Source organism: Chiloscyllium plagiosum, unplaced genomic scaffold (genome assembly GCF_037043375.1).
Source record: "Chiloscyllium plagiosum isolate Xiang-an unplaced genomic scaffold, Cpla_swu_hap1 HiC_scaffold_34, whole genome shotgun sequence".
Classification (NCBI taxonomy): domain Eukaryota; kingdom Metazoa; phylum Chordata; class Chondrichthyes; order Orectolobiformes; family Hemiscylliidae; genus Chiloscyllium; species Chiloscyllium plagiosum.
The window spans coordinates 20,498,486-20,513,571 of record NW_028270172.1 but is presented as its reverse complement, the minus strand read 5'-3'; the positions used below and the strand labels follow the sequence as shown (position 1 = coordinate 20,513,571).

At 40.1% G+C, this 15,086-nt stretch overlaps 1 protein-coding gene across 5 annotated transcripts in view; it reads right to left on the bottom strand.

Moving 5' to 3' along the window:
• exoc2 (exocyst complex component 2) overlaps nucleotides 1–15,086 on the bottom strand; it is a 321,249-nt gene that overhangs the window by 21,976 nt on the left and 284,187 nt on the right. The gene's annotated exons all lie outside the window — the stretch shown is intronic.

The window sequence follows — 15,086 nt, the reverse complement described above, 5'->3', positions numbered from 1 at the left end:
AATATTCTGGGACAGAGTGTCATATCCTCAGATACATGGAACATGAAAATGAACAAGAACTGCTGTGGGATTTTCACACAGAATGATAGTCTAAATGTGTTATAAACTGTACCATCTGTAGTCATCTTTGGTTACATCGGTCATAAATCAATTCTATGTTTTATTCATATTGTAAGATCAACCAAGGAGCTATAATTGAAAAGAAGGGATGCATAAATATTCAATGAGGGATAGATTCAATAGTGTGTCTGGCACCCAAGAGTGCAGGGCATCTGCTCATTCACAGAATAAACACACTTCAATACAATGAAGTATGGAGTCTCCTGTTTTTATAGTTTTATTTCAGAGGAAATACAAAGAATAAAGAATTATGGAAACTGCAATCGCAATCAGTTTCTGTTCCCATAACTATGGATTGGCAGTTTCCCACCTCCCTACCGTGAAGTTAACCTGCAGTTCCTATTTCTGTACTTATTAAATATTTAGCAATAATTAAGAACTTCATAAACTTAGAGTTATGCTTTTTTAAAGAAGAAATTGGTGACTGAATTTTCTCTTTGGTTAAATGTCACTTCTGATACTTTCACCGAGTGCTTCCTGCCAATGCCCTTTGTGACTTGGCATTCACAATCGTTTGCTGCTTACTTCATTAGTTATGCATCCAGGTTCGCATTCAGTCATATCGCAGCAGAGGCAGAAGTACTTGTCATTGTCAGGACTTTCTGGTATTCACGCTTTGGGCACCATACTTTAATGCAATGCACTTGCATGTTATAATTATCTACCCTTACATTTGGAATCCCCACCCCAACTGCTTCATTGTTATCATCTTCTCTGCATCCCAGCATTATGCCACCAATCTCCAATCAGGATTCTCAGTTTCGCCTACACAATACAGACTTCTTGTGATAACTCCCCTTGAAATTTACTGTTCAAATCCCCCGGGCTGACTGTTGTTCACTCCCCAGACTGACTCACTTGTACCACAAAGGCTGGTTGGATTTGATTCCCAGGATTGACTATGACCCAATCCCCTGACCAGATGAACATGGACTGCAACCCTCTGGACATACGTTTTACAATGCCCTTGTATGGCAGCACCCCCTGATTGGCAGTAGTCCCTCTTCACTCAAGTCTACTCCCCATAGCCTTTCAGACATGGCCCTTTGGCTGAAGCTCCTGCAACGTGCTTGCTGTGTAAGCTGCTAGCACACAATGTAGATGCAATTTTTGGCATAGCACAGTGCCATAGGCCAACATGTCCACCCCAATGACTGAAGATCGTTCGTAATCATGACAAGCTGGATGGCTTTCTGTCTGTCCTAATGAACAAAGCTATGTAGAAATGCTGTGAGTAATCCAATTAAATACAAAATGAAAAAACACCAAGAAAATAACCATGAGCCCTGAGATGCGTCTAGTGCAAATGCATGAGATGGGTGTATATACAAATGCACAGCGTAGCCTAGCAGAAGCACTGCAATGTAATATGTCACTGATCTCCAAAGTGCAGTGGAGAAGTGCTGAGATCAGCACATGATAATGCAGCGAGGCCGGTGTTTGCTGATGCCACCTTCAGTAGGTTTAGTATGGATGCAGTTGGTGTCCATGGAGCGTCCATGAGATACTGGTGAATAATGCATAGATCCTGGAGAAACAACCAGTGAGCTGCATCCACCAGGGTAACCACTTTGACAAACTGCATAGAAATGAGGCAAATTAGCTAATAAAGACATGCAAATGCATGAAAATAAGGCCCTTGCCACTTAGTAGCAAGGTTCTCAACAAGCTATTGAGACTTTAAGGGGGAAAATCAGACTTCCTTTAAATCAATGAGCATGAAAGAAATCAGATTCTTAACAATGTATTCTCCAAAATTTTCTGCCAGTGCTCATATCAGCCATTGAGTTGGGAAACCTCTGACTCAATGCAAACAAGAAACGAGATTCCGCCACTCAGTCCTTCCAGCACGTTCCTCCATTTAATAAGATCATGACTGATCTGCCTGAAACCCTTCAATAAAGAGAAGACTATTAAGTGTTCTTTGCTTTCTCTGCTCTAATGGAAAAAGTCTCAAGTTTCTATAATTTTGGATTCTCATCTCTGGTATAATTCTAGCTCCATTTTATTAATTAAAGAAGAATTTACAATAATATATAACAGATCAACACCTCCATCTATTCATCACAATCAAATAAATTTTAGCAATTAAATTCTTCGCAAACTTACTGCACAAATTAGTGTAAAATTACGGTTAATCCCAAATTGAGTTTGGTGGATTTCATTCATTCCAGAGTAGGTCAGTCTTCATATAAAACAGTATTTCAGTAATTATAACTACTGGGACAGGCCAGTTGAGGTAGCCATGTGAATGAATTCATGCTGACCAATAACCTATAGTTCACAAGTAAAAAACAGTGTATATAAAGAAGCACTTCATCAAATGGTCAGAGAAAAAAGCAAACCAGAAGCAAACAGAAACAAACAGAACATAGATGAGTGAGAAAAAGAAACGGAATCTTCGAAGGAGTTTCAAACTTTGTTTTGGTGACTCAGATAAAACAATAAACAGAGGTTCCGTCTGTTATATTAGGTGGTGCTGAAGATCCCATGGTCCTAGATGAAGAGGAGCAGGAAGTTTATCCCACTGCCTCAAAACAAATTCTTAAATAATGAGATCCCACAACAATAAGACAAACTTGGTATAAACCATCTACTTCCCTCCATTGCAATAAATGATAATTAGAATAGTTATTCGAGTAGCGCATATATAGTTTTTTTTCTCTTCTACATCAATAATCAGGAAGGTTATCGGAAATTACAACATGACCATGATCAGCTGGGTAAGTAGGCCATGAAATGGCAAATGGCGTTTAATATAGATAAGTGTGAAGTTTTGTATTTTGGAAAGTCATAAGAAGGTAGGAGTTTCATGGTGAATACTAGGATCTTAAGGAGTATAGTGGAACAGAGGAACCTTGAAGCTCAGGTGCATGATTCTCTGAAAGTGGAGTCACAGATAGACAGGGCAGTGAAAAAGGCTTTTGGCACACTGGTCCTCATCAGTCAGGGCACTGAGTATAGAAGTTGGGATGCAATGTTGCAGTTGTACAGGAGGTTGGGGAGGCCACACTGAAATATTACGATCGGTTTTAGTCACCTTACTATAGGAAGGATGTTATTAAACTGGAAAGAGTGCAAAAGAAATTTACAAGGATGTTGCTAGGACTCAATGGTCTGAGCAATAGCGAGAGGTTGGACAAAATAGAGACTGAGGGGGGATCTTATAGAAGTATATACGGTCATAGATGCACGGATAGGGTGAATGCACTCAGTCTTTTTCCCAGGACTGGGGAATCAAGGATTAGAGGGCATCAGTTTAAGGTTAGAAGGGAAAGAATAAAAGGGAACCTGAGGGGCAACTTTTTTTTTACACAGAGGATAGTGCGCATATGGAATGAGCTGCCAGTGGAAGTTGTTGAAGCAAGTACATTAAAAACATTTAAAAGGCATTTAGACAAATACATGTATCGGAAGGGTTTAGAAGGATATGGGCCAAGTGCAGGAAAATGGGGTTAGTGTGGATGGACACTTTGGTTGCCATGAACCAGTTTGGGACAAAGGGCCTGTCTCCATTCTGTAGGACTGTACCACTATGACTCTATGACTATTTGAACCATATTAGATTTCTTGAACTAAGCAGGAACATGCTGTTGAAAATATGAACCTTTCTATGATTAGAGGGTAGACCACAAGTTATAGATGCATTATTTATTATGCGGAATTTAGAAAGGATTACAGTAAAAACCTCAAGTTGGCTGACTAGATGGTTTGAAAATCTAGAAGGTCCCTGAGGTATTAAGTAAATTCCTCAAACACTATTCAATGCCCAATAAATGCTTTTTTTTCCTCAAGCATTATCCAATTCCGGGTTGAGAAATTTATGAACCACAAAATAATGCAGAAAAGACTTGTATGTGGACTATGTGAAAGTCAGAGAGATGCACTTTCAGGAGGATGGGGAAAAGAAGCAGTAATTTAGAAAAAGGATTGCCAGAACAAGATGTCTCAGATGCTGAAGACATAGCCACAAAAGGAAGATGGGGTTGCACAGAGACCAGTTGGAGGAATATAGAGTTCTGAGTGTTTCTAGGGCAATACAAAATTACAGAGATAGTGAAGAGCAAGATCACACAGAGATTTAAAAATAAAGATACATATTTGAAACTGGAGGGACTTTGATCACCCCAGCTTTCCTTCCCTCATACATTAGCTGATGCTGTTCATACCTCTTTCCTCAGGTCCTCTACCACCATCGTATCTTCCAAAGTAAATAACCCATGTTGTCCTTAAAAATGGCTGCCCCACTTCTTCAAACTTCCATTCCATTCTGACGTTCTTGATAATGCTGCCGCTTTTCAAATCAATGATTGTCTCTCCTGGAATACCATGTCTGAATCCCCTCCAATCAGTCTTCTGACCTCATACAGTACCAAACTAACTCTCATCAAATGGCACAAGACTGGGTAAACTTTCACTCCTCATCCTTCATGACCTGCTGCAGCCTTCAATATGGTCGAGTACACCATCCCCCTATAATGCCTCTTCACTACCATCTCGATGGGTAGGACCACAGTCGTTTGGGTCTGTTTTTATGTAATTAATTATAGCCAGAGAATGACTGTCAATTCCTTTTCCTCCCACTCCTAAACCATTACCTCTGGTGTCCCAGCAATCTATACTTGGTGCCACCATATGTCTCATCCACATATTGTTCCTCAGCAATGTAATCTGGAAACAGTGTCAATTTCTACTTGTAAACTGATATCATCAAGCTTACCACTGCTTATGGCGCTCCTTCCATTATATCTAAACTGACAGTCAGCCTGTCTGACATACAGTGCCAGAACAGAGCAGAATTACCCCCCAATTGAAAGCAATTCTCTGAAATTAACCGCAAATTTCATTCACCAGCTACTGATTCCATTCTGCCAACCTTCCTAGGCTGTACCAGACTGTGTGCAGTCATAGTGTCTTGGCTGAACTGGAAGGAAGGTGCATAAGGAATACATGGTTGCACGAGAGTTAAATTGGAGGAATGCAGAGTTCTGAGGGATTGTGAGGGATATGACATTCATACATCACTAAGACTGTCTGACTTCTCTTAGGTTACTCATCTCTGCCCCACTCTTAGCTCATCTTCTGCCGAAATCCTCATTCTACGGTTTTATTATTCCCAGATTTGACCATCCCAAATGTGCTTCAGCTAGTGCCCTACATTGTGCTCGTCATAAACTTAAGGTCGTTCAAAACTGTGCTGTGTCCTAACTTGCCAGAAAATCCTTTTACCCTCTTTACACCTATATTGGATATTGGGAAAGTAACAATTGAATCATAAATTTGCATTCTTGATTTCAAATCTCTCCATCCCCCTCACTCCCTTCACTGTAATCTTCTTCAGTTCCACATCCCTCTGACATGTCTATGCTCCTCCAATTTTAGTCACGTCCTTTTATTTTATTGGCTCCACCACTGATGCCTGTGCTGTCAGCAGCCAAAGCCTAAGCTCTGGAATTGCACCTTTAAACATTTCTGTCTTTCTACTGCTTTCCTAGAACCTCTCTCTTTGACCAGACTTTTCGGATATCTAAATTAAGATTCTGCGTATCAAATTTTATGAATGCTCCTGTGGAACACTTTGCAAGGCTAAAGTATGTTAAAGTCATTAAACTCCTGATAGTTAGTTGTGAAGGAAGAATTCTCAGCCAATCTTTATTTGGGATAGATTTATTCACAGAGTGAAACATTACAAGTACTTATGCCTTGATTCCACTCAATTTGTGTTAATTAGTGTCTCTTTATATGTGTCCAAGTAACCATCAAATTAACCTCCATTAACTTAACCCTAATTAACACAATTAGAAAAAAAACTCTAAAATATTAAGTTGCTGTTGTTCCAGCACTCCTTCCATCATAATAACATGCAAGTTAAAAAAAATTAAATTCAAGTAATTACAAAATCTTGAACAGAATACTAGTCTCATTAACAATAAATGTACAACTATGGGCAGCATGGTGGCTCAATGGTTAGCACTACTGCCTCACAGCACCAGGGTCCCAGGTTCAATTCCAGCTTGGGCTACTGCCTGAGTGGAGTTTGCACATTGTCCCAGTGTCTGTGCGGCTTTCCTGCAGGTGCTCTAGTTTCCTCCCACAGTCACAAAGATGTGCATGGCAGGTGAATTGGCCATGTTAAATTGCCCATAGTGCTAAGTGCTTCATTCAGAGGGAAATGGGTCTGGGTGGGTGACTCTTCAGAGGGTTGGTGTGGACTGGTTGGGCCAAAGGGCCTGTTTCCACACTAAGGAATCTAATCCAATATCATTTTCAAAATCCATCTTGTTCCCCAACTACGTTCAAGGAAACAAATCTATTATCCTTAGCTGGTCTGGTCTACTTGTGTCTCCAGAACTTCAGCAATGTGATTTACACTTAACTGCCCTCTGAGCCACTTAGTTGTCTTCAGGAAGGCAGCTCATCACCACCTTCACAAGTGCAATTATAGGGAATGTACAATAAATGTTGGCCTAATAAGCCCACATCCTAACAGCAAGTTAAGAAACACTTCTCTCATCTTATGCCTGATTCTCCTGTTATTTTCCTTAAATCTGAGCCCTCTGATTACTGACCTTCCAGCCACTGGAAATAAATACTCATCATTCAGCAAAATCATTCGTGGGTTCAAATACCTCGATTAAATTTTAACCTTACTTTCCCTGCTCGAAGAACATCTACTCCTTCAGTCACTCCCTACAACTTAAATGCAACATTATTGGTGCCATTCTAGCAACGTCCTCTGCACCCTCTTGAATACTTATGTAATTTCAAATGTTTGCAGCAAGAGTTTGACACAATATTTCAACTGAGCTTTAACTGATGCTTTATAAGATGTGAGGATCACTTGCTTGCTTGTGTAAGGGTTGCCTGCACTTATAATGCCAAGGATTCCACATGTTGCCTTTTTTTTGGAAAAGAACACTGGCTTCACAACTTGCCCTGCCACATTCAAAGATTAAGAAACACACTCCTTCCCCTACCCATCACCTCGATCCCTTTATTATTCTCTTCAACACTGCATCAATTGTTATACTGCTTCTCATTAAAAACATATTATTTCATAACTCTACACTAAATTTCATCTGCCCTATGCCCGCCTAGTTCACCATTCTCCCAATTCCTCTACCAATTGGGTACCATTTCACTCCTAAGCATCCCAGATGTCCACCTATTTCACCTCCATTCCCCATTCCATTTCTCTAAACCACCGCCCTCTAAACGCAATAAAGACAAAGTCCCCCTTGTCCTCACCTATCACCCCACCAGTCTCCGCATCCAACGCATCATCCTTAAACACTTCTACCAACTTCAACTAGACCCCACCACCAAAAAGATCTTGCTCACCCCACCCCCCTCTGCCTTCCACAAGGGCTGTTCTCTTCGCCAATCCTGGTCTGAGCCACTCTCTCCATCAACCCATCCAAACCCCCAGGTACCTTCCCTTGCAACCGGAAAAATGCAAAACCAGCTGGCACACCATCTGCCTCACATCCATCCAGGGCCCCAAACAGTCCTTCCTGGTGAGACAGAGGTTCACCTGCCTCTCTTCCAACAGTTTACTGCATCAGGTGTGCCCGGTGTGGTCTTCTCTACATCAAGGAGACCGAAAGTAAACTTAGAGAACGGTTCACCGTGCATCACAGCTGGGCCCACAGGGACCAACCGGATCTCCAAGTCACCACCATTTTAATTCCCCTTCCCACTTTCTTTCCGACATGACCATCCTCGGCCTCCTCCATTGCCACAATGAATAATACCGCAAATTGGAGGAACACCACCTCATTTTCCACCTGGTCAGCCTACAGCCCGCAGGACTCAACATTGAGTTCTCCAATTTCAAATAACCACTCTCCCCATCCGCCAACTACCTTCCCAGCTCCTCCCTTCCAGTCCTCTCATCAACCTACGGGATTCATCCCTCCCATCAACCAATCAGGTTGTACCGTCTACCTGTCTTTATCTATCCCCACCTCACCACCCTGCCCCTGCCTGCTCACCACCCCACACTCCCCACCCACCCCCAAAAAAAAACTTTATTTGCGGCTCCCTTTACACTAAGCCCCAGTCCTGAAGAAGGGTTACACCCGAAATGTCAACTTCTCCACCTACTGATGCTGTCTGGCTTGCTGTGTTCTCCCAACCTCCTACTTGTCTACCTTGGAATGTAGCATGTGCAGTTTTATTGTCTCTAGTTCACTAGTCTGGCTACATTCTCCTGATTAACCTCCTCAATGTCTTCCACATTACTTCAAATAAATAGTTAAAGTTATCAAGGTGCAACGATATGACGTGCAGTAAAGTCAACAATAAGGTGCTTGTTATTTAAATTTTATTGAAAATTAAGATTTTGGTATTTAGATTACTCACACAGTGTTGATATTGGAAAAAAATATTCTGTCTATAAATTTCCTTGAATGCCACTAGATGGTGTATGAATGACATGAGCTAATCAGTCCTTGCATTTTTCCCTACTCCATTCTCTCAGGGAAGCATATTGTCTATGCTTGAGACCACAGGCCCTGATCTTGCAATAGTAACGACAGCAAACCTGTCAACATTCACCATTATTTCTTTGAAACTGACAGCAATATCTGGAGTCTGTACATGTGAATTTAATTATGGAAATCCAGAATTTGTTTCTCTACGGGTATTGAATTATTAGATTTCATTGCAGTTTGCAGGACATTCAAGTTCCTGAACTGATGGCAACTTCCCTTTTTTTTTACAAAAAACACCCATAAAAGGTTTGACTTTTTAATGCAATGTAATAAGTTAAAACTATTGCTGAAATACATCTTATGTCCTTGAAAAGTTTTGGAAATTTTTGTATTGTCCATGTTTTTCCATGCAGTTAAAAATTCCAAGTTTATTCCTTTTTCAAATTGGTTTATGTCATTTTAATTTCTAATGTGTATTTCTCAATCATTTATTGCACTCTCTGCAAAATTTATTAAAAAGCAAATAATCATCAATGCATTTAACTTCCTGGTTTGCTGCCTATGAGAATACTTCAATGTAATTGGCCTTTTTGATAAAGTCACTGCTGCGGCTAAGCCATTTGACTTGTTCATCAGTATAAAACTAACATCAGGAAAAGGGAAAGCCTCACCACAACTGCTATATTGTTCTTGGCATCTTTTTTCAAAGTCAGTGGCAAGAGTCTTCACTTTGATGCTGACTGTGAAATCGGAGCCATTGTCATGGTCAAGAACACAAATTTCACAGATACTAACACAGCACAGTAACATATTAATGTGTAAGCCTTATTTTGTCTTAATCACTCACTCAAATGTGTGTTTACCTATGATGACTGAAATGTAAACTGAAATCAAATTGAATTTAAGTAAACATTTCCACTTCCACAAGTTTCTTGCTACCTACATAACTAACTTCATCATACAATGACTAACCAACAATTTTGTTAATAACATTTAAGATAAATACAGTTAAGGGCTTATTTGCACAAATATTACATGAATTGATTAATTGCTAACTGCAGCTAAATTATTCTTTCAATAACACTGCATAATAGATATGTGTTTCACTACTTTGTTCCCTGAAAATTATTCTGGGATAGCATGGTGGCTCAGTGGTTAGCACTGCTGCCTCTCAGTGCTAGAGACCCGGGTTAGATTCCAGCCTCGTGTGACTGTCTGTGTGGAGTTGCACATTCTCCCAGTGTCTGCGTGGGTTTCCTCTGGGTACTCTGGTTTCCTCCTACAGTCCAAAGGTGTGAGTTAGGTGAATTGGTCATGCTAAAATTGCCCGTAGAGTTAGGTGCATTAGTTAGGGGGAATGGGTCTGGGTGGGTTACTCCTCGGAGGGTTGGTGTGGACTAGTTGGGAACCTAATCTAACAAAATTTCCATAGGATTGCAGATATCTGTACACTTGCATTATTTTAAACATCAACTAAGAATCAAAACTCTAGAATTGTGAACTAGTTCCCTGCTTTGGGGCAATTGGGCAATTTGGTGCCATTGGCTCATCGCACTAATTAGCAGAATAATCTATGAAAGAGGCACAAGACATCTGATTTAATCTTCGCACTAATTCTGTTTTATAGCAGCAGAGAATTGAGTCTATATTTAGTAATCACCACAGTATTCAGCATTAGGTAGCATTGACACTATGCTGTCCCCTTTAATAACACCATTAAACAAACTTCCAATTCTTCCAGTACTACATCGACATAAATAGCTTGTACAATGTTTTCAAAAAGAAGAGGGTAATGTGTGTGTAGCTTCTGGAAAGAAAACAGTGCTTCATATAGAAGATGGATGAATTGTCTGTTTCTTTGAATGTTCCGCCACTCCTTGAATCCCTCCACATTAAAACTCTCATCAGCACTGCTGGGCATAACAACTTTCAAAATAGCTATCGGAAGGTGGTGGAGGCAGGTCACTGAACATTCTTAAGGCAGAGGCAGATAGATTCCTATTAAGCAAGTGACTTTTGGTGTAAATGAGAATGCAAAATATGAAACACAAACAGATCAGCCTTGATTTTATTAAATTACAGAGATGGCTTAATGGGCCAAATGATTTGCATCTGCTTCCTATGTTGCATGTATGCACTTTCCTACCTTGCGTACTTTCCAAGAAGAAAGAGTATACTGTGAAAAAAGTGTGATGAAAGACAATTTGAAGTTGATCGTTATACAGAATGAATAACTCGTACAGATAACATGGTGATGTGGCACATTGGAGTGATTATCACAGGTCAAGAAGTCACCCCACTCACTCCCCAAGCTGACTTTCCAGTTCTTCCAAGCTCACACTTCCCCATGGACACCCAGTTATTTATCTGCTGAAAATCAGATATTTTGTGACATTTGTGCAATTCACTCCTCACTGACACCTAAAGGTTGTCAAAAACCCAAAAAGTGATTGGTTTCTACTCACTCCATCTCAAATAATATCAATGGCAGACACTTTAGAAAAGAAAATAGAGATAAAAAGACATAAAATCAAGTAGCTAAAAATACAAGGAATACAACCTCAATAATAACAATTATTTAAAAAAATAAAAATGTCACCCATCACTTATTTGCTGTGAGAGAACTTGATACAAAGAGTCTGACATTTTACTATGTGAGTCTCAGAGAAAGTGTCCCCACCTACACACATAAAACAACACTTAGTAACCTAATATGTTTTATATCATGTTTGCAGTAAAGAAGTCAAGACCATTGGAAACTCCCTTTGGACATGATAATACTCATGTTAAACATCACCAACCCGATGAATAAACCAAGACAATCTGGAGACTGTCCCTAACTACTACATTTACTGTAAGAAGGGGTTATAACAGCTCACAACATCCAGTAAGAGACTAACTCACTGCTTCAAGAACAGATTAAACATAAATAATGTGATGGTACTATGATTAATATGTGAAACTTGCATAAGATTGTCAAAGCATTTTTAAGTGAGGGGCAGGAAAACAAAGGTAGATGGGTGAAAATGATTCTCCTAAAGGGGGTTGATTATTGTCATTTATAATAGAACAAGATACATAATCAGTCAATGGAAAAAGGCTGACGAACTATTCATCATTTTTAAATGAATGTTCAAACTATCTCCATGACCTTTGAGTAGAAAACACAGTATTCACAGATTAAGCAGCGGCTACAGCTACATTTGTTAACGTGCGACCTCGATGTGGTAGGTTCAGAAGGTTTCCTGGGGTTCTTAAAGTAATTTTAAAAAAGCTCCAATTAATTCTCCCACATTCAATCAACTTGCTTCAATTTACACTCCTGCACTACACACCATCTCACACTGTCATGCACTATATCGCCAGACAACTGCATAAGATTGTGGGACAGCAGCCATCTATACATAGCAGAAATAATAGTAATGTGGATCAATGGAACTTCCCCTTTAAAGACAGCAAACTAAAATAAAATGTGAAAGATCTTTGAGGTCACTGAGGTAGGTTGGGGATTGGAGTATGAAGCAATAAATAACAATGGTAAAACCTAAATTAAATAAGTTGAGTGTAATTGAAAGAGATACACATCTTTCACTCATCAGGACAATTCATAAGAATACCAATGAAGCAAAAAACGTACCACATTTAAACTGCATGAGAGGAGACTGCAGATTGGTCGCAACTTGACTGCTTGATAGAGATACTGACACTGGGAATGTATAAGTTAATTATCATTGACTGCTGCAGTTGCCATTGCAAAACGTCAACCAAAGTCCATTTGTTAACCAATCAGCACTCTGCTCTCACGCAATACAAATGTTCTTTTACCCTTAATTAGTATTCTTGCAAATGGATGAGTTCTGATGAATGTAAGATGAAAAGAATCCGCCAAGGTCATTTTGCTTAAACTGCAATACTCAACATCTATCAAGTTACTACTTGAAATAAAATTATTTGTTTTCTGGCAAGTTAAAGGAATACTTTGGGGGAATCAAATCAGAATTTGTAGCACTCCTGTTTTGGAGTTGGAAAATCATTTGCTAAAGTCTCACACTCTATGACTTGAAAATGATAAGTAGGTATGTTAGTATACTGAGTGACTAGCCCATCATCAGAGATGCAAACTTTGTGACAAAATGTTAAACAGAGACCTGGTCTATCTGCAAACACAGCCAGTTAATGAAATGTTCCATGGCATGTTTCAAAGGGTAGGAAGCACTTACAGCACTTGGGGCAGCATTCCTTCCACAATTTGCAACACCAAAAATAGGCCATCTTGATAGACCATATGTCATTCTAGGTGCTGGTACAGATTTTGGAGGTAGCATCATGTTTACTTACACAACAGTAATCAAATTCCCAATGAACTACTTAAAATAATTTAACAGGATAAGCCACTTTATGATGAATGGGTTCATTATTATTTTATTCTGCTAATTCCACTGAAAATAATTTATCATAAATATTGCATATACTGATCTAAAGGCAGACCATAAGTCCAAAATCCAGCAAAACTACTAAAAAAAATCCATTTGCAACTATAGCTGTCTCCATACACATTCTTAGTCCAGCTATAGCAATGACAGAAATATTTTCAGCATGGGTTTGGCCATGTCAAAATCTTAATTGCTTGCACAAGGATGTTGCCAGGGTTGGAGGGTTTGAGCTGTAGGGAGAGGCTGAATAGGCTGGGCTGTTTTCCCTGGAGTGTCACAGGCTGAGGGGTGACCTGATAGACATTTATAAAATCATTCGAGACTTGGATAAGGTAAATAGGCAAGGTCTTTTCCCTGGGGTGGGGGAGTCCAGAACTGGAAAACGTAGGTTTAGGGTGAGGAGGGAAAGATTTAAAAGGGACCCACGGGGCAGCTTTTTCACGCAGAGGGTGGTGCGTGTATGGAATGAACTGCCAGAGGAAGTGGTGGAGGCTGGTACAATTACAACATTTAAAAGGTATCTGGATGGATATATGAATAGGAAGGGTTGAGAAGGATATGGTTCAAGTGCTGGCAAATGGGAGTAGATTAGGTTAGGATATCTGGTCGGCATGGATGAGTTGGGCAGAAGGGTCAGTTTCGGTGCTGTATGTCTCTATGACAATCCCACTCCAAGCTCTCCATTAGGTACTCTTTCTCCCTCCCCATCACTCAACAGCTTTAAAAATTCTTCAATTTTTTAATCCTTGACCTACTCCTCCCATGAGCCAGCAACTTGTCCCTCAGTTTCTGTCGTTGAGTTAGACTCTGGAATGATTATGCACAACAAGTAGCAGTTGGCATTTTCTGGCTGTGTAGCCATATTACAGGGTAATTATTGTTGATTTCTGTCTTTTGGAAAGTCCATGCTAATTGCAAGCAGAAATACCACCAAAATATTATCTCTTACAAAAGTCAAGACATATTTTGGCCCTGGAAACTTCACTCAAATATCAATCGAAAACATGAAATTAACTCCTTACAAAATTTGCGATGTATTGCAGATTGGTGAGAAAGATACCTTTTCTGTTACTCACAGCAAAAGCAATAAATTAATAGATAACCAACATTTTTGTGTGCTGAGTTCAAGAACTCATAGATCCAATTAGTTAGTGCTAAAAGCCATATTAAACACTTAGAATAGAATAGAATACCTACAGTGTGGAAATAGACCATTCAGCCTAACAAGTCCACACCAACTGTCCGAAGAGCATCCCACCCAGACCACCCTATTCCTGCAACTCTGCATTTCCTATGGCTAATTCACCTAACTGACACATGAGCAATTTAGCATGACCAACCAACCTAACCTGTACATCTGGTGAACTGAGAGAAGACTGGAGCACGGAGGAAACCCACATAGTGGAGAATGTGCAAACTCCACACAGGCATTCGCCTGAAGCTAGAATTGAACTGGGGTTCCTGGTGCTAGATTACTTACAGTGTGGAAACAGGCCCTTCGGCTCAACAAGTCCACACCGACCCGCCAAAGCGCAACCCACCCAGACCCATTCCCCTACATTTACCCCTGCACCTAACACTACGGACAATTTAGCATGGCCAATTCACTTGACCTGCACATTTTTGGACTGTGGGAGGAAACCGGAGCACCCGGAGGAAACCCACGCAGACACAGGGAGAATGTGCAAACTCCACACAGTCAGTCGCCTAAGGCGGGAATTGAACCCGGGTCTCTGGCGCTGTGATGCAGCAGTGCTAACCACTGTGCCACCGTGCCACCTGTATGGTATTTAGGAATTGAGAATTATTGATAAAAAGGGAATGAAGTCCTCAAGGATTGTATCTTTGGTTGGCATTCATTCTGGGCTCTTCTTTGATGAATGTCTCTGGATAACTGTCTAAAAATGTATCAGTTATATGCAGGTGAGGAGGGGTAGAACAGTTCCACTCTTCTCCCACCCTCATTTGAAGTAAGCTTTTTCAGAAAGGACAAGCTTGCCAATTCAACTGTTTTTGTTTGTGACTATGTAAATACACGTATAGATTTTCTTGCATTTTTGAAAAAGAATTTTTTTTATTGCATTTGACTCTACGTAAG